The sequence below is a fragment of the Salmo trutta genome, chromosome 24, assembly GCF_901001165.1.
Source record: "Salmo trutta chromosome 24, fSalTru1.1, whole genome shotgun sequence".
Taxonomy (NCBI): domain Eukaryota; kingdom Metazoa; phylum Chordata; class Actinopteri; order Salmoniformes; family Salmonidae; genus Salmo; species Salmo trutta.
The window spans coordinates 3,586,812-3,607,088 of record NC_042980.1 but is presented as its reverse complement, the minus strand read 5'-3'; the positions used below and the strand labels follow the sequence as shown (position 1 = coordinate 3,607,088).

The window sequence follows — 20,277 nt, the reverse complement described above, 5'->3', positions numbered from 1 at the left end:
TGAGAAGGGACCAACGGATCAGTGGGGTGAGTATCCCGGGGAGTGGGGGGATGACGGCCAAGTGCGTTTTTTACATGGACGACGTCAACATTTTATGCACCGACCTTTTATCTGTCGACAGGACCCTGGACAGGACTGACTGGTACGGACAAACCTCTGGGGCGAGACTGAATAGGAACAAGACAGAGGCCCAATTCTTCGGACCGTGGGCAGACTCAGACTTGACCAGACTACCACTGACAGTCAAAATGACGGACATAAGGGTTCTGGGGGTAAAATTTGACAGGGAGGGAGGAGGTAGTGGCAATTGGACCGGGATTTTAGGGACCGTAAGACAGAGACTGGGTTTTTGGGGACTGAGACGGCTGACTTTTGAGGGCAAGGTTTTAATCATCAAGGCTGTGATTTTACCTGTGCTTTTATTAATCAGTTCTGTTTTTATCCCCCCACGAACAACTCTTTTAGCTCTGGACCGGATGCTGTTTTATTTCCTGAGGGGAAGCAAGTGGGAGAGGCTGAGGAGGGAGGTGGTGAAGAGGCCCAGGTTCAGGGGGGGAAAGGCTTGCCTGACCTCTACTTGTTACTGGGCAGCCGCTACACAGCGTTACATCTGACTATCGCCACCTCCCCGGCCAGCAACAAGACCCAGGCCTTCGCACGGTTCTGGCTGGGGTCTTACCTCAGATCCCTGAGGCTGATCCCAGTCGACCTGCGAGCCCCAGTCTCTTTCCTGCTCCCCACACACTATGTTCAGCTCAAAACATTTTTAAGACATTTTAAACTGGAAAAGGAGCCTGTCAGAGTTTTAACTAAACACCGCTCTCTTTTCTCTCTTGTGCAGGAACGGGAACCGGTGTGTCCAGTGCGCGGGCTCGCTATAGGTGAGCCCACAACGGTTTGGCACAACGTAGCCCATCCTGCTCTGCTGAATTGGCATCGTGACCTGTCCTGGATGGTCGCCCATGAGATCCTCCCGGTCGGGGCCGTTATGCACTCCCGGGGCATGGCGAGGACATCCGCGTGCCCCCGACCAGGCTGCGGCCAAGAAGAGTCGGTGAGGCACTTGCTCTGGGAGTGCAGAGCTGCAAGGGACCTGTGGAAGGAAGCAGGCCCCCTGATCTCCCCACGTCTGCCAGCAGGGGAGGACCTAACGCCGCAGCTCGTGCTGTATGGGGTGGGCCGAAGGCCTATTTCACCAAAGGCCTTCACAAAACTCTGGCCCACCCTCACGTGTCTGAAGGACGCATTGTGGTCCTCCCGCAACCTGCTGGTAGGAAAACAGGTAGAGACCACCCCCCAGGCAGTGGCTTTGGTAGCCACGGAAGCCCTGGGGTGGTACGATCGAAAGGGGGCCTCGACCCCAAGCGAAGGGTCCCCCACAACACCTGAGGTCCCGGCGGCCACGGCCTGACAGCTCTGCGGAGCCTAGGGCGACGTGCCTAGGGGAGGGGTCTCCTCTGGGCCCTGACGGATGGGTGCGGAGTCAATTCGGAAGAGCATGAGGAAGCTTTTTTGATAAGGACTCACCCCGTTCCTGTACAAAGGACCAAAGACAGCTTTTTAACAAAGGGACTTCTTGACAGGCTTTCCATGTCTTAAAAAATGTTTTACTTTGTTAAATCATTAATACACATTTTAAATGGCTTTTATCAGATTGGTTTTTACAAAAAAGGGTACTTTTATGCATGATTGGTCTTATTGTTTTAAATGAACAACTTGTACCTTTTCTAAAAAAACAATAATTGTAATGTAATGCTGGTTTTTATGCACTTTATGCCGTTTTTATGTGTAAAAATGAATAAAAAATGTGAGCTGTTTTAAAGGAAAATGCATCAATAAAACTTTTCCAAAAGAAAAAAATCTGTTCAATATCTGATATGTCCCCCATCGGGGGACTACATATTAAATGGATTTTTCGAACAGGGAGTCGGAAATGGGGCTTGCTCCATCCGCTCCACGCATCGACCCGGTATTGCAGTACCTCCGGGAACGGTGCAACACTTCTCTCTCATTGTCAAGGAAAAAGAAATACACAAAGCTATGTAAAACAGCTAGCAGAAGAAGAGAAGGAATGAAAAAAGAAGAATCATCCAAACTGAAACAAGGGCGAAGCCCCCTTCATGGGGTCCCCCGTTTTCCCGCCATTTTACTTAAAAAAAAAAAAAAAAACATTGGCCAGGATTGTGTGTGTGTGTGTGTGTGTGTGTGTGTGTGTGTGTGTGTCTCTGTCTGTGTGTGTGTGTGTGTGTGTGTCTGTGTGTGTGTGTGTGTGTCTCTGTGTGTGTGTGTGTGTGTGTGTCTCTGTGTGTGTGTGTGTCTGTCTGTCTGTCTCTGTTTTTGACCCCCCCAAAAAATACAATCACTTCACCAGGATTGTCTGTCTGTCTGTCTGTCTGTCTGTCTGTCTGTCTCTGTTTTTGACCCCCCCAAAAAATACAATCACTTCACCAGGATTGTCTGTCTGTCTGTGAATTTTTACCCACAGCCCTCAAACTTGGAAGAGTGGGTTCGGGAACCACCCGCGGGCACCCGGCCTAGAGTGCACAGTGTGTGTCTCGGGCCCCGACCTCTGACTTCCATACGACTCTGGTTTCTCTTCATTACGCACAAGCCTTTCGCCTTTTACTAAAGACTTCCGTGGAGAGGAACACTTACGAGTTCAACATATTTTTGGAAGGGCTTTGCTTCTGGCAGAGCCCGGTATCTTGTTTCAAGAGAAATTGACAGAGATGACGCCGAGACTTTTTGCTCAGGCGTTTGACTTGAAGCCGGCTGACCGACCGACCGACCGGCGTATTTTTCCACTCAAAGTAGTCGCTCGGGCAATTGAGTTCAAGCCCGACGACGACTGACGTGTTTTCCGGGCTTTGAACAAATAGTCGCACTAGGCTTAAAGAGCTAGTGACTTAAAGACGCATTAGCGACTTGTTAAAAAAAACACCCGCCTGTCACCAGGGAAGCGTCGGGTGGGGAGGAGACAACTTTTGCCAAACCGCTGAGGTCTGCCGAGACCCCCGGGGGCCCGGCGGGTGCAGGGGTCAATTTGTGGGTTATCGCTTCTCGGCCTTTTGGCTCAGATCAAGCTTGGTACCGGGGTGCCCCAAAGCCCGCTGAGTCAGAAGGTCGAAGGAAGGCAGGAGGGAGGAAAATTTTTTGTGTCCTTTTTGGTGGGAATCGAAGTCCTCGGTTTTCAATTTTCTTTGGCTTCTTTATAAGAGAGCATTCATTGTGGAAGAGATGGCACAGCAAAAGCCAATCAGGCAGGTACCAGGGATTGGTCTGGCCAACACCGTGAGGTTTTCCTGGACGGACAAGGAGATGGAGCCGTGGGGGAGGGAGACGTTCGGGAGGAACATTCTGATGGGGTGCCTGAAACTACAGGTGAAGGATGTTCTCTGTCTCCAAGGGAACCCAATGGAGAAGGCGTACGACGTTACGTTTCATTTGGAGGAGAAGCACGATGGAGTCATGAAGAAGGTGAGGGCAGAGAAAGGAGAAGGACCCCTGTGCCATTACGAGGTGACCAGCCTGGCTAGGAACAATTTCAGGGTGGTCACCGTCCACATGTACAATCCACATGTAAAGGATGAGGAGGTGAGGGCCTTTCTGGGGAGATATATGGAAAATGTCTCCTCAGCAAGGTACCTCAGGGACTCCCTGGGATTCTGGAACGGGAGGAGAGGGTTCCAGGCACTTCTCAGGGAGGACCCGAAGGGTTTGGGTGGCTACCTCCATCCTCCGGCGATGTTCTCCCTGGGGGCTGACAGGGGGACATTGTTTTATGCCCGTCAGCCTCCGTTCTGCAGGAGGTGTATGGCCTACGGTCATGTCTTGGCCTCGTGCAACACCAGAAAATGCAGGTTCTGTGGGTCGGGAGAGCACGAGGCCAAAGATTGTGACGAGCCGAAGGCATGCCACGGGTGCGGCTCGTCTGCACACCTGTGGCGTGATTGCCCGGCTCGTCAGAGGTCGTACGCCTCTGCAGCTGGAGGGGGAACGGGGGATGGGGGGAGAAGAGAAAGAAAGGGCCCGGATGACAGTAATGGCACAGGGGAAAAGGATGCACGGGAAGAGGAGGTGAGGAAGAAGGCTGCGAGAGGAGAGAAGAAAGCGGAAGAGAAGATCAGAACAGAAGGAGAGAAGGGGAAGGAGGCGGAAGGAGGTGAAGGAACGGAGAAAAAGGAGACGGGGACAGTGGAGAGAGAGGAGGTGGAGGAGGAAACGGTGACGGGAACGGAGGGACAAGTGGAGACGGGGACAGAGGAAGAAGCGGAGAAGGGAGAAAGAGTGAAGGAATGGGGGGAAAGCAAGATGTCGAGTGCCCTGGTTGAAGAAATGAGGGGGATGGTGGAGGAACTGGCGACGAGCGTTGAAAGTGCTTCCACTATACCTCCATCTTTGAAGAAGAGGTTGAAGAAGAGGGATAGCCCGAACGGCGGAGGGTGTGAGGGGGGGGGGGGGGCCAAGCGATTGATGGGTGAGGGAGAGAAGATGATGTCCTCATTGGTTTCTCCCTCGGGCCCACTACTGGTGGAGTTGGACCCCCCAGACACAGATAGGGGTTGGGAAAAGGGGGGGGGACATAGTTACCTGCTGGGGGACATGGGGTTCGCCGTCCTAGGTCCAACAGAGGGTAGCTTGGAGGAATTGGATGGACAATCCGGGATGCAGGGCACTCAGGTGCCTAACACCATACCTGCATCCTGGATTGAGGGAATTGAGGAGATGGAGGAGAACGGAGGGGTGTCAGAGGAGAAGACGTCCCAGCTGGAGGAGATGGAGCAGGGGAGCATCGGGTGAGCCTCCTGTTTTATGGGTCTTTCTGTATGGGGTTAGTAGTTTAATGGAGAAGGCATTTTTTGTTTTCATTTTAATTCATGGGGACTAATTTTACGTTTGTTAGTTTAAATGTTAGGGGATTAAGGGATTGTGTTAAGAGGAGGGCGGTATTTAGTTATTTGGAGGGTGTGGGGTTTGATTTTTGTTTTTTGCAGGAGGTTCACCTGAGGGATGGAGGGGATGTTAGTAGGTTCAGGAGGGAGTGGGACAAGGGGGAGTCAGTTTGGGGCATAGGGGGGGTGCATTCATCGGGGGTAGGGATTTTGTGTGGGCACAGGGAGGTAAAGGTGGAGGGCTCTTTTGTGGTTATGCAGGGGAGGGTTTTGGGGGTGGATGTCACGTTAAGGGATTGTAAATTTAGATTAGTGGTGGTATACGGGCCACAGGAGGCGGCAGGCAGGAGGGAGATGGTGGACTGTCTGGCGCCCCTGTGTGTTACAAATAGGCACTTGGTGATAGGAGGTGATTTTAACATAGATTTAGGGTTAGCGGGGGATAGCAGTGCAGGCGCCATCACCGGGCTAATGGCTTGCCATGGCCTGGTTGATGGAGGCCTGCACACTACTCCGACAATGGCTGGCCCAACATGGCGCAACTCTCGGGGGGTTGCGCGGAGGCTCGATTACATTTTTCTATCTAGGTCTTTGGGTCAGTTGTCTGGGCGGCTGTTGCCTGTGTTCTTCTCGGATCACGACGGGGTGCTACTGCAGGTGGGGCCGCCAGTCTGCCTCTTCGGTAGGGGGTACTGGAAATTAGATCGGGATGTGCTGGAGGAGCAAGCTTTCGTCGACGCCTTTTTTGGTTTCTTTCGGAGGCTTGAAGGCCTCCGGTCCATGTGCGAGGGGGTGCTGGAGTGGTGGGATTTAGTTAAGGTAAGGATTAGGGCCTTTATAATAGGATATTGTAAGAGGACTAAAAGGGAGGAAAGGAGGGAGGTGGATCGTATCCAAAGGTTGATTGAACTCGAGTACGAAGCAGGCAACCTCGGCGGGTCGATTGACTGGGAGAGATCCACAGCCCTGAAGGCACAGCTCAGGGAGCTGCAGGAGCGGAAGGCTCGAGCTTTCCTGGAGCGTGCGCATAATGGCTTTTTAGAACATAATGAGACTTGTTCCGCTATGTTCTTTAAGTCGGTTAGGGCCAGACAGAGTAGGAAGATAATGAACGGGGTGAGGAAAGAAGATGGTAGTATAGTGAGAAAACCGGAGGAAATGGTCAGGGTGACAACTGATCATTTCCGAGGTTGATTTAAGGAAAGGGAAATAGATGTAGAGCAGGGAAATGTGTTTTTAGAACACTTGTCCCGGCGATTGCCGGAGGACATTAGAGATGTGATGGAGGCTCAGATCTCCCTCGAAGAGGTTGAGAGCGCTCTCAGGAGGATGGGAAAAGGGAAGGTGCCTGGGATGGATGGGCTGCCGGCCGAGTTTTACCTCAAGTTTTGGGGTGTACTTGGACCGGTGGTCCTCGAAGTCTTGAAGGCCATCCTTGAGACGGGGGTCCCGGGGGGATCAATGGCTGTCGGTGTGCTGTCACTTCTTTATAAGAAGGGGGAAGCAACCGACCTTGGCAACTGGCGGCCGTTGACCATGCTGTGCGTAGATTACAAGATACTTGCAAAGGTTTTAGCAGACCGGTTGCGCACAGCCCTTCACTACGTCGTCCATGAGGATCAGACGTGCGGGGTAGAGGGTCGCTCGATCAGATGGAACCTACAGTTGATCAGGGACTCCATCGCTTGGGTAGAAGATAGGGGGCTGCCTTTAATGGTAGCAGCGCTAGATCAGGCGAAAGCCTTTGATCGCGTGAATAGATCCTTTCTATTCAGGGTGTTAGGTAGATTAGGATTTGGGGAAAAGTTTATAGGATGGATCCGTACTTTATATGTCGGAGCGGGGTGCCGGGTTAGCGTTAACAGTCACTTAGGTGACGTTTTTGACCTCTCGTCTGGGGTCAGGCAGGGATGCCCGCTCTCGGCTCTCCTCTTCGTTCTGTACATGGAGCCTCTGGGGGCTGCCATTAGGGCAGACACAGGGGTGGAGGGTCTGCTGATACCTGGAAGTGGCGGTCTCCGTGTCAAGTTGACACAGTACGCCGACGACACCTCCTTGCTGCTTTGCAAGGACTCGTGCCTGACAAGGTCCCTTGCCATCATTGGGGACTTCACCCGAGCGTCGGGAGCGGTTCTTAACCACGCGAAGTCTTCCGTTAAGTTTTTCGGAAGATGGAGTGGTAGGACGGATGTGCCCGGAGGGTTATCTCTCTGTAACGGGGCCCTGAAGATTCTCGGGGTCCATTTTGAGACCTCCGGCTCAGCGACGCTGAACTGGAACATGCGCATTGCAGTGGTACAGAGGAAGCTAGCGATGTGGAGATCTAGGTCTTTGTCCTTTTTAGGCAAGGTCCTGGTTCTAAAGGTGGATGTATTGCCATCTCTATTGTACTTGGCGTACATCTACCCATTGCCGGCTTGTCTGAGGAGGCCTCTAGTGAGGCTGGTGTTTCAGTTCATGTGGGGTGGCAGGTACGAGTGGGTCGCCAGGGCACGCATGATCTGTCCCATCGGGGAGGGAGGTAGGGGGGTACCACATCTCCCCCTCAAGCTGGACGCCATTTTTGTTTCTTTTCTGTTGGCGGAGCTCGCTCAGCCAGTACTACACCCGTCCGGTTACCTCCTGCGGGTGTTCTTCTCGTATCAGGCGAGAAGCGTAATGGTGTGGTCTAACACGGGTCCTCGGGCGGAACAGCTGCCGTGGCACTTTGGCCATGCGGCCAAGTGGCTGCGTGCGCACCCCGAGGTTGAAGTCGCCCGAGTAGGTTTAGATCACAGGCACCTGTACGAGGAGGTCAGACGGGCAGTAAGTCCAGCACCTGTAGTGGGCATCCCGGCAGTGGTCTGGGAGGGAGTGCAGGCGCGGGGCCTGGACAACAGGCTCAAGGACCTGAATTGGTTGAGCCTCCACAAGTGTTTGCCGGTACGCTCCACCATGTACCGGCATAGCTTGGCGCGATCCCCCACCTGCCCAAGACCTTCTTGTGGCCTGCCCAAGACCTTCTTGTGGCAGGGAGGAGACTGTGCGCCATGTCTTTTGGGACTGTGCCATTGCCGGAGTAGTATGGGCAAAGGCACGGGTGTTGTTAGGAAGGGTTAGAGGGGATTTTGTTTTGACGTGGGCTAGGTTAGAGAGAGGTGTAGGGAGAGCGAGGGGGACGGATAGGGATAGGTTTCTGCTCTGGCTTCTCATGAGCCTCTTTAAGCGGGGGCTGTGGGAAGCCAGGCAGAACATGGTTAAGACAGGGAGAGATTGTGGGGTGGAAGGGATAGTGAGGAGGGTGGAAGGAGATTTGAGAGGGAGGATGAAGAGGGAGGAGAGGAAGTGGGGGCAGCATGCTGCCCGGGAGAGATGGAAGGGGGGATTAGGGCTGGGGTTATTTTAGATTAGGGAAGGGAAGATAGGGAAAGTTAGTGTTTAGGATGAAGGGGAGGGATGATGCTCCCCTGAGTTTTGTTTTGGTTTTTGGGTCGTGTTATGATTTAAAATGCCATTGTTTGTTTTGTATGAAAGGTATGATTTGTAATGAATGAATGGCATAGAAAGTAATAAATTATTTTCAAAAAAAAAAAAAAATCTGTTCTTATCAGTTTAATATCTGATATGTCCCCCATCGGGGGACTACATATTAAATGGATTTTTCGAACAGGGAGTCGGAAATGGGGCTTGCTCCATCCGCTCCACGCATCGACCCGGTATTGCAGTACCTCCGGGAACGGTGCAACACTTTTCTCTCATTGTCAAGGAAAAAGAAATACACAAAGCTATGTAAAACAGCTAGCAGAAGAAGAGAAGGAATGAAAAAAGAAGAATCATCCAAACTGAAACAAGGGCGAAGCCCCCTTCATGGGGTCCCCCGTTTTCCCGCCATTTTACTTAAAAAAAAAAAACATTGGCCAGGATTGTGTGTGTGTGTGTGTGTGTGTGTGTGTGTCTCTGTGTGTGTGTGTCTGTCTGTCTGTCTCTGTTTTTGACCCCCCCAAAAAATACAATCACTTCACCAGGATTGTCTGTCTGTCTGTCTGTCTGTCTGTCTGTCTGTCTCTCTCTGTTTTTGACCCCCCAAAAAATACAATCACTTCACCAGTATTGTCTGTCTGTCTGTCTGTCTGTCTCTCTCTGTTTTTGACCCCCCAAAAAATACAATCACTTCACCAGGATTGTCTGTCTGTCTGTCTGTCTGTCTGTCTGTCTGTCTGTCTGTCTGTCTGTCTGTCTGTCTGTCTGTCTCTGTTTTTGACCCCCCCAAAAAATACAATCACTTCACCAGGATTGTCTGTCTGTCTGTGAATTTTTACCCACAGCCCTCAAACTTGGAAGAGTGGGTTCGGGAACCACCCGCGGGCACCCGGCCTAGAGTGCACAGTGTGTGTCTCGGGCCCCGACCTCTGACTTCCATACGACTCTGGTTTCTCTTCATTACGCACAAGCCTTTCGCCTTTTACTAAAGACTTCCGTGGAGAGGAACACTTACGAGTTCAACATATTTTTGGAAGGGCTTTGCTTCTGGCAGAGCCCGGTATCTTGTTTCAAGAGAAATTGACAGAGATGACGCCGAGACTTTTTGCTCAGGCGTTTGACTTGAAGCCGGCTGACCGACCGACCGACCGGCGTATTTTTCCACTCAAAGTAGTCGCTCGGGCAATTGAGTTCAAGCCCGACGACGACTGACGTGTTTTCCGGGCTTTGAACAAATAGTCGCACTAGGCTTAAAGAGCTAGTGACTTAAAGACGCATTAGCGACTTGTTAAAAAAAACACCCGCCTGTCACCAGGGAAGCGTCGGGTGGGGAGGAGACAACTTTTGCCAAACCGCTGAGGTCTGCCGAGACCCCCGGGGGCCCGGCGGGTGCAGGGGTCAATTTGTGGGTTATCGCTTCTCGGCCTTTTGGCTCAGATCAAGCTTGGTACCGAGGTGCCCCAGAGCTCGCTGAGTCAAAAGGTCGGAGATAGGAGGGCGGTAAGGTTTTTTGGTGCAGAATTATTTCCCGGGTTGGGAAAGGTTTTTTTCTTCTCGGTTTTTCTTTTGAAGTAAGCCGGAGACTATTGAGGAGGCCATTCTTCCGGAGAAGATGGCACGGAGGACAGCACCAACTTCGGTCCCTGTGATCGGACTAGCCAATACGGTGCGGTTTGCATGGAAGGAGAAGGACATGGAGCCTTTCGGGAGGGAGACCTTCGGAAGGAACCTACTAATGGGAGTGCTCCAACTGAAGGTGGAAGATGTCTTTTGCCTTCATGACAACCCGTTGGAGGGAGCTTTCGAGGTCACGCTGCATACGGAAGAAAAACATGAGGAGACAATGCAGAAAGTAAGAAGAGTGGAAAAGGAAAAGCCCATGTGTCACTATGCCGTGACAAATCTGGCAAGGAACAATTTTAGAGTTGTCACTATTAATATGTATAATCCACATGTGAAGGAAGAGGATGTGAGGGCCTTCCTGGGGGGATTTATGGACAACATCTCCTCAGCAAGGCCCCTCAAGGACACGCTTGGTTTTTGGACGGGGAGGAGAAGCTACCAGGCTCTCCTTCGAGAAGACCCAAAAGGTCTGGGAGGCTACCTCCATCCTCCGGCTATGTTCTCCCTGGGGGCTGACCGGGGGACATTGCATTATGCCCGTCAGCCTCCGTTCTGCAGGCGTTGTATGGCCTACGGTCACATCCTCGCCTCGTGTAGCACAAGGAAGTGCAGGTATTGTGGATCTGCGGGGCACGAGGCGAGGGACTGTGACGCGCCGAAGGCATGCCACGGGTGTGGCATGCTGACGCACCTGTGGCGTGAATGCCCGGCGCGTCAGCGGTCATACGCGTCTGCAGCGGGAGGGGGAGCAGGTATGGGGGATGGGGGAAGCAGAGGTGGAGGAGCGGACGTGGGAATTGGAACAGGAGGGAGGACTTCAAGGAAAGTGGAGGGAAAGGGGTCGAGAGGAGCGGTCGAAGGAGAAGAGGAGAAGGAGCCAAGAGGAGAGGAAGCAGTTGAAGGAGAGGAGGAGCAGGTGGAGGTGGGAGAGGTGATGAGAGGAGAGGAAGCAGTTGAAGGAGAGGAGGAGCAGGAGGAGGACGGACACAGGAGGGTGAAGAGCCCAGAAAGGACAGCAGTGGAGAAGCAGAGGACTGACAAGGCATCGGAGGTGGGACCGGAAGGAGAGGTGGAGGGGGGAGAGGGTGTAAAGGAGTGGGGGGATTGTGAGGTATCATCTGCCCGGGTAGAGGAGATGAGAGGGTTGGTAGAGGGGCTGGCGAAGAGGGGGAATAGGGTCAGGCCGAAGTCTCCGCCAAACAGAAGGACGAGGAGGAAGGGGGAGAATAGGGGGAAAGGAAGGGGGGAGGTTAAGCAGGAGCTAGCGGGGGGGGATACGTTTTCTCCCTTGCCGGGACCTCCTCCGAGGAGGAAGATAAGGGTGGAAAAGCTGGAGGTGGGGGAGGAAGAAGGTTCGGGGCCCTGGGTGGCCCCCTCTTCACCTACACCCCTGACTGAAATAAACCTCCCAGGCATGGCCCAGGGTTGGGCATTGGAAGGGGGACCAAGCTTTCTGTTTGGGGATGCGGGGTCCTCGGGCAAGAGCCCGGAGAGAAGGGTGGTGGATTTTGGGGTGGAGTACATGATGCGGGGTGCGAAGGTGCCGGGTGCCGGTCCTGCATCTAAGGGGCAGGGTATGGTGGATGAAGAGGTTGTTTTAGGAGGGGAGAAGACGTCCTCGTAGGTCAGGTGAGAACTTTTTCTTTGGGGTGCGTATGGGAAGTTTGTGTGGTAGAAGGGGAGGGAAGATGCTTCCCTGAATTGTTTATAGTTTTGGTTATCGATTATTGGTTTTGAAATATTAATTTGGACTTTGATATATAATTGATTTTTGCTGAATTATTGAAGGTATTTGTTTGACGGTTGGATTATGATATATAATTGATTTTGGTTGAATTATTGAAGGTATTTGTTTGACAAATTGATGGTAATAAATACATTTTGAAAAAAAAAAAAAAAATCTGTTCTTATCAGTTTAATATCTGATATGTCCCCCATCGGGGGACTACATATTAAATGGATTTTTCGAACAGGGAGTCGGAAATGGGGCTTGCTCCATCCGCTCCACGCATCGACCCGGTATTGCAGTACCTCCGGGAACGGTGCAACACTTTTCTCTCATTGTCAAGGAAAAAGAAATACACAAAGCTATGTAAAACAGCTAGCAGAAGAAGAGAAGGAATGAAAAAAGAAGAATCATCCAAACTGAAACAAGGGCGAAGCCCCCTTCATGGGGTCCCCCGTTTTCCCGCCATTTTACTTAAAAAAAAAAAACATTGGCCAGGATTGTGTGTGTGTGTGTGTGTGTGTGTGTGTCTCTGTGTGTGTGTGTGTCTGTCTGTCTGTCTCTGTTTTTGACCCCCCCAAAAAATACAATCACTTCACCAGGATTGTCTGTCTGTCTGTCTGTCTGTCTGTCTGTCTGTCTCTCTCTGTTTTTGACCCCCCAAAAAATACAATCACTTCACCAGTATTGTCTGTCTGTCTGTCTGTCTCTCTCTGTTTTTGACCCCCCAAAAAATACAATCACTTCACCAGGATTGTCTGTCTGTCTGTCTCTCTCTGTTTTTGACCCCCCAAAAAATACAATCACTTCACCAGGATTGTCTGTCTGTCTGTCTGTCTGTCTGTCTGTCTGTCTGTCTGTCTCTCTCTGTTTTTGACCCCCCCAAAAAATACAATCACTTCACCAGGATTGTCTGTCTGTCTGTCTCTCTCTGTTTTTGACCCCCCAAAAAATACAATCACTTCACCAGGATTGTCTGTCTGTCTGTCTGTCTGTCTGTCTGTCTGTCTGTCTGTCTGTCTGTCTGTCTCTCTCTGTTTTTGACCCCCCCAAAAAATACAATCACTTCACCAGGATTGTCTGTCTGTCTGTCTCTCTCTGTTTTTGACCCCCCAAAAAATACAATCACTTCACCAGGATTGTCTGTCTGTCTGTCTGTCTGTCTGTCTGTCTGTCTGTCTCTCTCTGTTTTTGACCCCCCCCAAAAAAACAATCACTTAACCAGGATTGTCTGTCTGTCTGTCTGTCTGTCTGTCTGTCTGTCTGTCTGTCTGTCTCTGTTTTTGACCCCCCCAAAAAATACAATCACTTCACCAGGATTGTCTGTCTGTCTGTGAATTTTTACCCACAGCCCTCAAACTTGGAAGAGTGGGTTCGGGAACCACCCGCGGGCACCCGGCCTAGAGTGCACAGTGTGTGTCTCGGGCCCCGACCTCTGACTTCCATACGACTCTGGTTTCTCTTCATTACGCACAAGCCTTTCGCCTTTTACTAAAGACTTCCGTGGAGAGGAACACTTACGAGTTCAACATATTTTTGGAAGGGCTTTGCTTCTGACAGAGCCCGGTATCTTGTTTCAAGAGAAATTGACAGAGATGACGCCGAGACTTTTTGCTCAGGCGTTTGACTTGAAGCCGGCTGACCGACCGACCGACCGACCGGCGTATTTTTCCACTCAAAGTAGTCGCTCGGGCAATTGAGTTCAAGCCCGACGACGACTGACGTGTTTTCCGGGCTTTGAACAAATAGTCGCACTAGGCTTAAAGAGCTAGTGACTTAAAGACGCATTAGCGACTTGTTAAAAAAAACACCCGCCTGTCACCAGGGAAGCGTCGGGTGGGGAGGAGACAACTTTTGCCAAACCGCTGAGGTCTGCCGAGACCCCCGGGGGCCCGGCGGGTGCAGGGGTCAATTTGTGGGTTATCGCTTCTCGGCCTTTTGGCTCAGATCAAGCTTGGTACCGAGGTGCCCCAGAGCCCGCTGAGCCAAAAGGTCGAAGGAAGGCAGGAGGGAGGAAATTTAGTTTTTGTTTACAGGAATCAGTTTTTTTGGATATCCTTTATTTTCCATTTGGCTTCTTTTAAGAGAGCTTTTTTTTTTCTTCTGGAAAAATGGAGAAAAATATAAAGAACAGGTCGGTACCGGGAGTAGGTTTGGCAAACACGCTAAGATTTGCATGGAAGGACCAGGAGGTGGAAGAATTTGGGAGGGAAACCTTTGGAAGAACAATCCTGATGGGATGCCTAAAGCTGTCGGTGAAGGATGTCCTTTGCCTCCAGGGCAACCCGATGGAGAGGGCGTATGACGTGACCTGCTATACAGAGGAGAAGCATGATGAAATCCTGAAGAGGGTGAGGGCATTGGAAGGAGAAAGGCCGATGTGCTTTTATGGAGTAACAAGCCTGGCCAGGAATAATTTCAGGGTAGTGACGGTTACAATGTACAATCCGCATGTTAAGGAGGAAGAAGTGAGGGCCTTTTTGGGGAGGTACATGGACAAGGTCTCCTCAGAGAGGCTCCTCAGGGACTCCCTAGGATTTTGGAATGGGAGGAGAGGATTCCAGGCCCTCCTCAGGGAGGACCCAAAGGGACAGGGTGGCTACCTCCATCCCCCTGCGATGTTCTCCCTGGGGGCTGACAGGGGGACGTTGTTTTATGCACGTCAGCCCCCGTTTTGCAGGCGTTGTATGGCCTACGGTCATATCCTCGCCTCGTGCAGCACAAGAAAGTGCCGAATTTGTGGATCGGTGGAGCACGAGGCGAGGGACTGCGACGAGCCGAAGGCGTGCCACGGGTGTGGCTCGTCAGCACACCTGTGGCGGGAGTGCCCGGCTCGTCGGAGGTCATACGCGTCTGCAGCTGGGGGGGGAGCAGGAGCGGGGGATGGGGGAAGAAGAGGAGGGGAAGGAAGGCCATCTCAGGACCAGGGCACTGGCCCAGAGCGGAAGGCAGCACGGAAAGAAGAGGAGAAAGGAGCGGCAGCAGAAGGAACGGAAGAACAAAAGGAAGCAGAAGGAAGCAAGGGAGTGGAGGAGCGAGACACCGCAACAATGGAGGGAGAGGTGGTGGAGGGGGTGCCGGTGGCAGGGGCTGTGGAGGGGGAGGAGGAGGGAAGGGGGGTGAGGGAGTGGGGGGACAGCATGTCGAGCGCCCTCGTCGAAGAGATGAGAGGAATGGTGGAGGAGTTGGCGGGGAAGGGGGGTGTCTCCCCTTTACCTCCAACTCCTAGGAAGAAAGTGAAGAAGAGGGGGTGCTCGACAGGCAGTGAAAGGGAGGGGGAGGTGGATGGGGTTGCCAAGCGAGGGATGGGGGAGGGAAAAGTTTCCTTGCTGGTTTCCTCAGCCCCTCAACAATTGGTGGATGGTGACTCCCAGGAAGAGGCTCAGAGCTGGCTGTCTGGGGGGGGATCTCAACTCCTCTTTGAGGGGATGGGGTCCCCTACTCTAAACCCGGAAAGTTACAGGGAGGAAGAAATGACGGGTGTTGGTGGGGAACCCAGGATGCAGAGCACTCCAAGGCCGAACACCATACCTGCATCCTGGGTTGGGGAGATGGAGGAGGACGGGGGGGCGTCAGGAGAGGGGAAGACGTCCCCGCCGGAAGAGAAGGAGCAGGGGAGCATCAGGTGAGCCTCCTGTTTTTTTGATAGTTTTGGGGTTTAGTTTAAAGAAGAAATAGTTTTGTGTTGTGTTTTGTAAAAATAATATCTTATGTTAATTTTGTTTAGTTTAAATGTAAGGGGTTTGAGGGATTATGTTAAAAGGAGGGCGGCTTTTAGTTTTTTAGAGGGGGTGGGTTTTGATGTTTGTTTTTTACAGGAGGTTCACCTGAGGGATGGAGGGGATGTCGTGAGGTTTAGTAGGGAGTGGGATAAAGGGGAGTCAATTTGGGGTATAGGTGGGGTTCACTCTACGGGGGTGGGGATTTTGTTTGGGAATAGGGAGTTTAGAGTAGAGGGCACTTTTGTTGTTATGCAGGGGAGGGTTTTGGGGGTGGATGTCACTTTAAGGGATAGTAAGTACAGGTTAGTGGTGGTGTATGGGCCACAGGTGGCGGCAGACAGGAGGGAGATGGTGGACTGTCTGGCGCCCCTGTGTGTCACAAATAGGCACTTAGTGATAGGAGGGGATTTTAACATAGATTTAGGGTTAGCGGGGGATAGTAGTGCAGGCGCCATCACCGGGCTAATGGCTTGCCATGGCCTGGTTGATGGAGGCCTGCACACTACTCCGACAATGGCTGGTCCCACATGGCGCAACTCTCGGGGGGTTGCGCGGAGGCTCGATTACATTTTTCTATCTAGGTCTTTGGGTCAGTTGTCTGGGCGGCTGCTGCCTGTGTTCTTCTCGGATCACGACGGGGTGCTCATGCAGGTGGGGCCGCCAGTCTGCCTCTTCGGTAGGGGGTACTGGAAATTAGATCGGGATGTGCTGGAGGAGCAAGCTTTCGTCGACGCCTTTTTTGGTTTCTTTCGGAGGCTTGAAGGCCTCCGGTCCATGTGCGAGGGGGTGTTAGAGTGGTGGGATTTAGTTAAGGTAAGGATTAGGGCCTTTATAATAGGATATTGTAAGAGGACTAAAAGGGAGGAAAGGAGGGAGGTGGATCGTATCCAAAGGTTGATTGAACTCGAGTACGAGGCAGGCAACCTCGGCGGGTCGATTGACTGGGAGAGATCCACAGCCCTGAAGGCACAGCTCAGGGAGCTGCAGGAGCGGAAGGCTCGAGCTTTCCTGGAGCGTGCGCATAATGGCTTTTTAGAACACAATGAGACTTGTTCCGCTATGTTCTTTAAGTCGGTTAGGGCCAGACAGAGTAGGAAGATAATGAACGGGGTGAGGAAAGAAGATGGTAGTATAGTGAGAAAACCGGAGGAAATGGTCAGGGTGACAACTGATCATTTCCGAGGTTTATTTAAGGAAAGGGAAATAGATGTAGAGCAGGGAAATGTGTTTTTAGAACACTTGTCCCGGCGATTGCCGGAGGACATTAGAGATGTGATGGAGGCTCAGATCTCCCTCGAAGAGGTTGAGAGCGCTCTCAGGAGGATGGGAAAAGGGAAGGTGCCTGGGATGGATGGGCTGCCGGCCGAGTTTTACCTCAAGTTTTGGGGTACACTTGGACCAGTGGTCCTCGAAGTCTTGAAGGCCATCCTTGAGACGGGGGTCCCGGGGGGATCAATGGCTGTCGGTGTGCTGTCACTTCTTTATAAGAAGGGGGAAGCAACCGACCTTGGCAACTGGCGGCCGTTGACCATGCTGTGCGTAGATTACAAGATACTTGCAAAGGTTTTAGCAGACCGGTTGCGCACAGCCCTTCCCTACGTCGTCCATGAGGATCAGACGTGCGGGGTAGAGGGTCGCTCGATCAGATGGAACCTACAGTTGATTAGGGACTCCATCGCTTGGGTAGAAGATAGGGGGCTGCCTTTAATGGTAGCAGCGCTAGATCAGGCGAAAGCCTTTGATCGCGTGAATAGATCCTTTCTATTCAGGGTGTTAGGTAGATTAGGATTTGGGGAAAAGTTTATAGGATGGATCCGTACTTTATATGTCGGAGCGGGGTGCCGGGTTAGCGTTAACAGTCACTTAGGTGACGTTTTTGACCTCTCGTCTGGGGTCAGGCAGGGATGCCCGCTCTGGGCTCTCCTCTTCGTTCTGTACATGGAGCCTCTGGGGGCTGCCATTAGGGCAGACACAGGGGTGGAGGGATTGCTGATACCTGGAAGTGGCGGTCTCCGTGTCAAGTTGACACAGTACGCCGACGACACCTCCTTGCTGCTTTGCAAGGACTCGTGCCTGACAAGGTCCCTTGCCATCATTGGGGACTTCACCCGAGCGTCGGGAGCGGTTCTTAACCACGCGAAGTCTTCCGTTAAGTTTTTCGGAAGATGGAGTGGTAGGACGGATGTGCCCGGAGGGTTATCTCTCTGTAACGGGGCCCTGAGGATTCTCGGGGTCCATTTTGAGACCTCTGGCTCAGCGACGCTGAACTGGAACATGCGCATTGCAGTGGTACAGAGGAAGCTAGCGATGTGGAGGGCTAGGTCTTTGTCCTTTTTAGGCAAGGTCCTGGTTCTAAAGGTGGATGTATTGCCATCTCTATTGTACTTGGCGTACATCTACCCATTGCCGGCTTGTCTGAGGAGGCCTCTAGTGAGGCTGGTGTTTCAGTTCATGTGGGGTGGCAGGTACGAGTGGGTCGCCAGGGCACGCATGATCTGTCCCATCGGGGAGGGAGGTAGGGGGGTACCACATCTCCCCCTCAAGCTGGACGCAATTTTTGTTTCTTTTCTGTTGGCGGAGCTTGCTCAGCCAGTACTACACCCGTCCGGTTACCTCCTGCGGGTGTTCTTCTCGTATCAGGCGAGAAGCGTAATGGTGTGGTCTAACACGGGTCCTCGGGCGGAACAGCTGCCGTGGCACTTTGGCCATGCGGCCAAGTGGCTGCGTGCGCACCCCGAGGTTGAAGTAGCCCGAGTAGGTTTAGACCACAGGCACCTGTACGAGGAGGTCAGACGGGCAGTAAGTCCAGCACCTGTAGTGGGCATCCCGGCGGTGGTCTGGGAGGGAGTGCAGGCGCGGGGTCTGGACAACAGGCTCAAGGACCTGAATTGGTTGAGCCTCCACAAGTGTTTGCCGGTACGCTCCACCATGTACCGGCATAGCTTGGCGCGATCCCCCACCTGCCCAAGACTTTCTTGTGGCAGGGAGGAGACTGTGCGCCATGTCTTTTGGGACTGTGCCATTGCCGGAGTAGTATGGGCAAAGGCACGGGTGTTGTTAGGAAGGGTAAGAGGGGATTTTGTTTTGACGTGGGCTAGGTTAGAGAGAGGAGTAGGGAGAGCGAGGGGGACGGATAGGGACAGGTTTCTGCTCTGGCTTCTCATGAGCCTCTTTAAGCGGGGGCTGTGGGAAGCCAGGCAGAACATGGTTAAGACAGGGAAAGATTGTGGGGTGGAAGGGATAGTGAGGAGGGTGGAAGGAGATTTGAGAGGGAGAATGAAGAGGGAGGAAAGGAAGTGGGGGCAGCATGCTGCCCGGGAGAGATGGAAGGGGGGATTAGGGCTGGGGTTATTTTAGATTAGGGAAGGGAAGAGAGGGAAAGTTAGGGTTTAGGATGACAGGGAGGGATGATGCTCCCCTGAGTTTTTGTTTTGGGTTTTCGTTTGTTTTTAGAACTAAAAATACCATGATTAATTTAGTTTGAATGAAAATTTTGATTTGTTTGGTATGAATGGTATTGATTGTAATAAATAATTTTTTCTAAAAAAAAAAAATCTGTTCTTATCAGTTTAATATCTGATATGTCCCCCATCGGGGGACTACATATTAAATGGATTTTTCGAACAGGGAGTCGGAAATGGGGCTTGCTCCATCCGCTCCACGCATCGACCTGGTATTGCAGTACCTCCGGGAACGGTGCAACACTTTTCTCTCATTGTCAAGGAAAAAGAAATACACAAAGCTATGTAAAACAGCTAGCAGAAGAAGAGAAGGAATGAAAAAAGAAGAATCATCCAAACTGAAACAAGGGCGAAGCCCCCTTCATGGGGTCCCCCGTTTTCCCGCCATTTTACTTAAAAAAAAAACATTGGCCAGGATTGTGTGTGTGTGTGTGTGTGTGTGTGTGTGTCTCTGTGTGTGTGTGTGTCTGTCTGTCTGTCTCTGTTTTTGACCCCCCCAAAAAATACAATCACTTCACCAGGATTGTCTGTCTGTCTGTCTGTCTGTCTGTCTGTCTGTCTCTCTCTGTTTTTGACCCCCCAAAAAATACAATCACTTCACCAGGATTGTCTGTCTGTCTGTCTGTCTCTCTCTGTTTTTGACCCCCCAAAAAATACAATCACTTCACCAGGATTGTCTGTCTGTCTGTCTGTCTGTCTGTCTGTCTGTCTGTCTCTGTTTTTGACCCCCCCAAAAAATACAATCACTTCACCAGGATTGTCTGTCTGTCTGTGAATTTTTACCCACAGCCCTCAAACTTGGAAGAGTGGGTTCGGGAACCACCCGCGGGCACCCGGCCTAGAGTGCACAGTGTGTGTCTCGGGCCCCGACCTCTGACTTCCATACGACTCTGGTTTCTCTTCATTACGCACAAGCCTTTCGCCTTTTACTAAAGACTTCCGTGGAGAGGAACACTTACGAGTTCAACATATTTTTGGAAGGGCTTTGCTTCTGGCAGAGCCCGGTATCTTGTTTCAAGAGAAATTGACAGAGATGACGCCGAGACTTTTTGCTCAGGCGTTTGACTTGAAGCCGGCTGACCGACCGACCGACCGGCGTATTTTTCCACTCAAAGTAGTCGCTCGGGCAATTGAGTTCAAGCCCGACGACGACTGACGTGTTTTCCGGGCATTGAACAAATAGTCGCACTAGGCTTAAAGAGCTAGTGACTTAAAGACGCATTAGCGACTTGTTAAAAAAAACACCCGCCTGTCACCAGGGAAGCGTCGGGTGGGGAGGAGACAACTTTTGCCAAACCGCTGAGGTCTGCCGAGACCCCCGGGGGCCCGGCGGGTGCAGGGGTCAATTTGTGGGTTATCGCTTCTCGGCCTTTTGGCTCAGATCAAGCTTGGTA

At 52.0% G+C, this 20,277-nt stretch overlaps 4 non-coding genes and 4 pseudogenes across 4 annotated transcripts; all 8 read left to right on the top strand.

Moving 5' to 3' along the window:
* The first annotated feature begins 1,837 nt into the window (after window positions 1–1,837).
* On the top strand, window positions 1,838–2,003 carry LOC115161611 (uncharacterized; annotated as a pseudogene).
* A 578-nt stretch (window positions 2,004–2,581) lies between these two features.
* Window positions 2,582–2,698, top strand: LOC115161668 (U5 spliceosomal RNA). Its single transcript, XR_003869364.1, has one exon. It is a non-coding gene; the product is annotated as a U5 spliceosomal RNA (small nuclear RNA).
* A 5,742-nt stretch (window positions 2,699–8,440) lies between these two features.
* On the top strand, window positions 8,441–8,621 carry LOC115161580 (uncharacterized; annotated as a pseudogene).
* Window positions 8,622–9,292: 671 nt separating this feature from the next.
* On the top strand, window positions 9,293–9,409 carry LOC115161667 (U5 spliceosomal RNA). Its single transcript, XR_003869363.1, has one exon. It is a non-coding gene; the product is annotated as a U5 spliceosomal RNA (small nuclear RNA).
* A 2,439-nt stretch (window positions 9,410–11,848) lies between these two features.
* On the top strand, window positions 11,849–12,027 carry LOC115161569 (uncharacterized; annotated as a pseudogene).
* A 1,120-nt stretch (window positions 12,028–13,147) lies between these two features.
* On the top strand, window positions 13,148–13,264 carry LOC115161618 (U5 spliceosomal RNA). Its single transcript, XR_003869315.1, has one exon. It is a non-coding gene; the product is annotated as a U5 spliceosomal RNA (small nuclear RNA).
* Window positions 13,265–18,952: 5,688 nt separating this feature from the next.
* LOC115161562 (uncharacterized) lies at window positions 18,953–19,129 on the top strand (annotated as a pseudogene).
* Window positions 19,130–19,768: 639 nt separating this feature from the next.
* Window positions 19,769–19,885, top strand: LOC115161666 (U5 spliceosomal RNA). Its single transcript, XR_003869362.1, has one exon. It is a non-coding gene; the product is annotated as a U5 spliceosomal RNA (small nuclear RNA).
* Window positions 19,886–20,277: the final 392 nt, after the last annotated feature.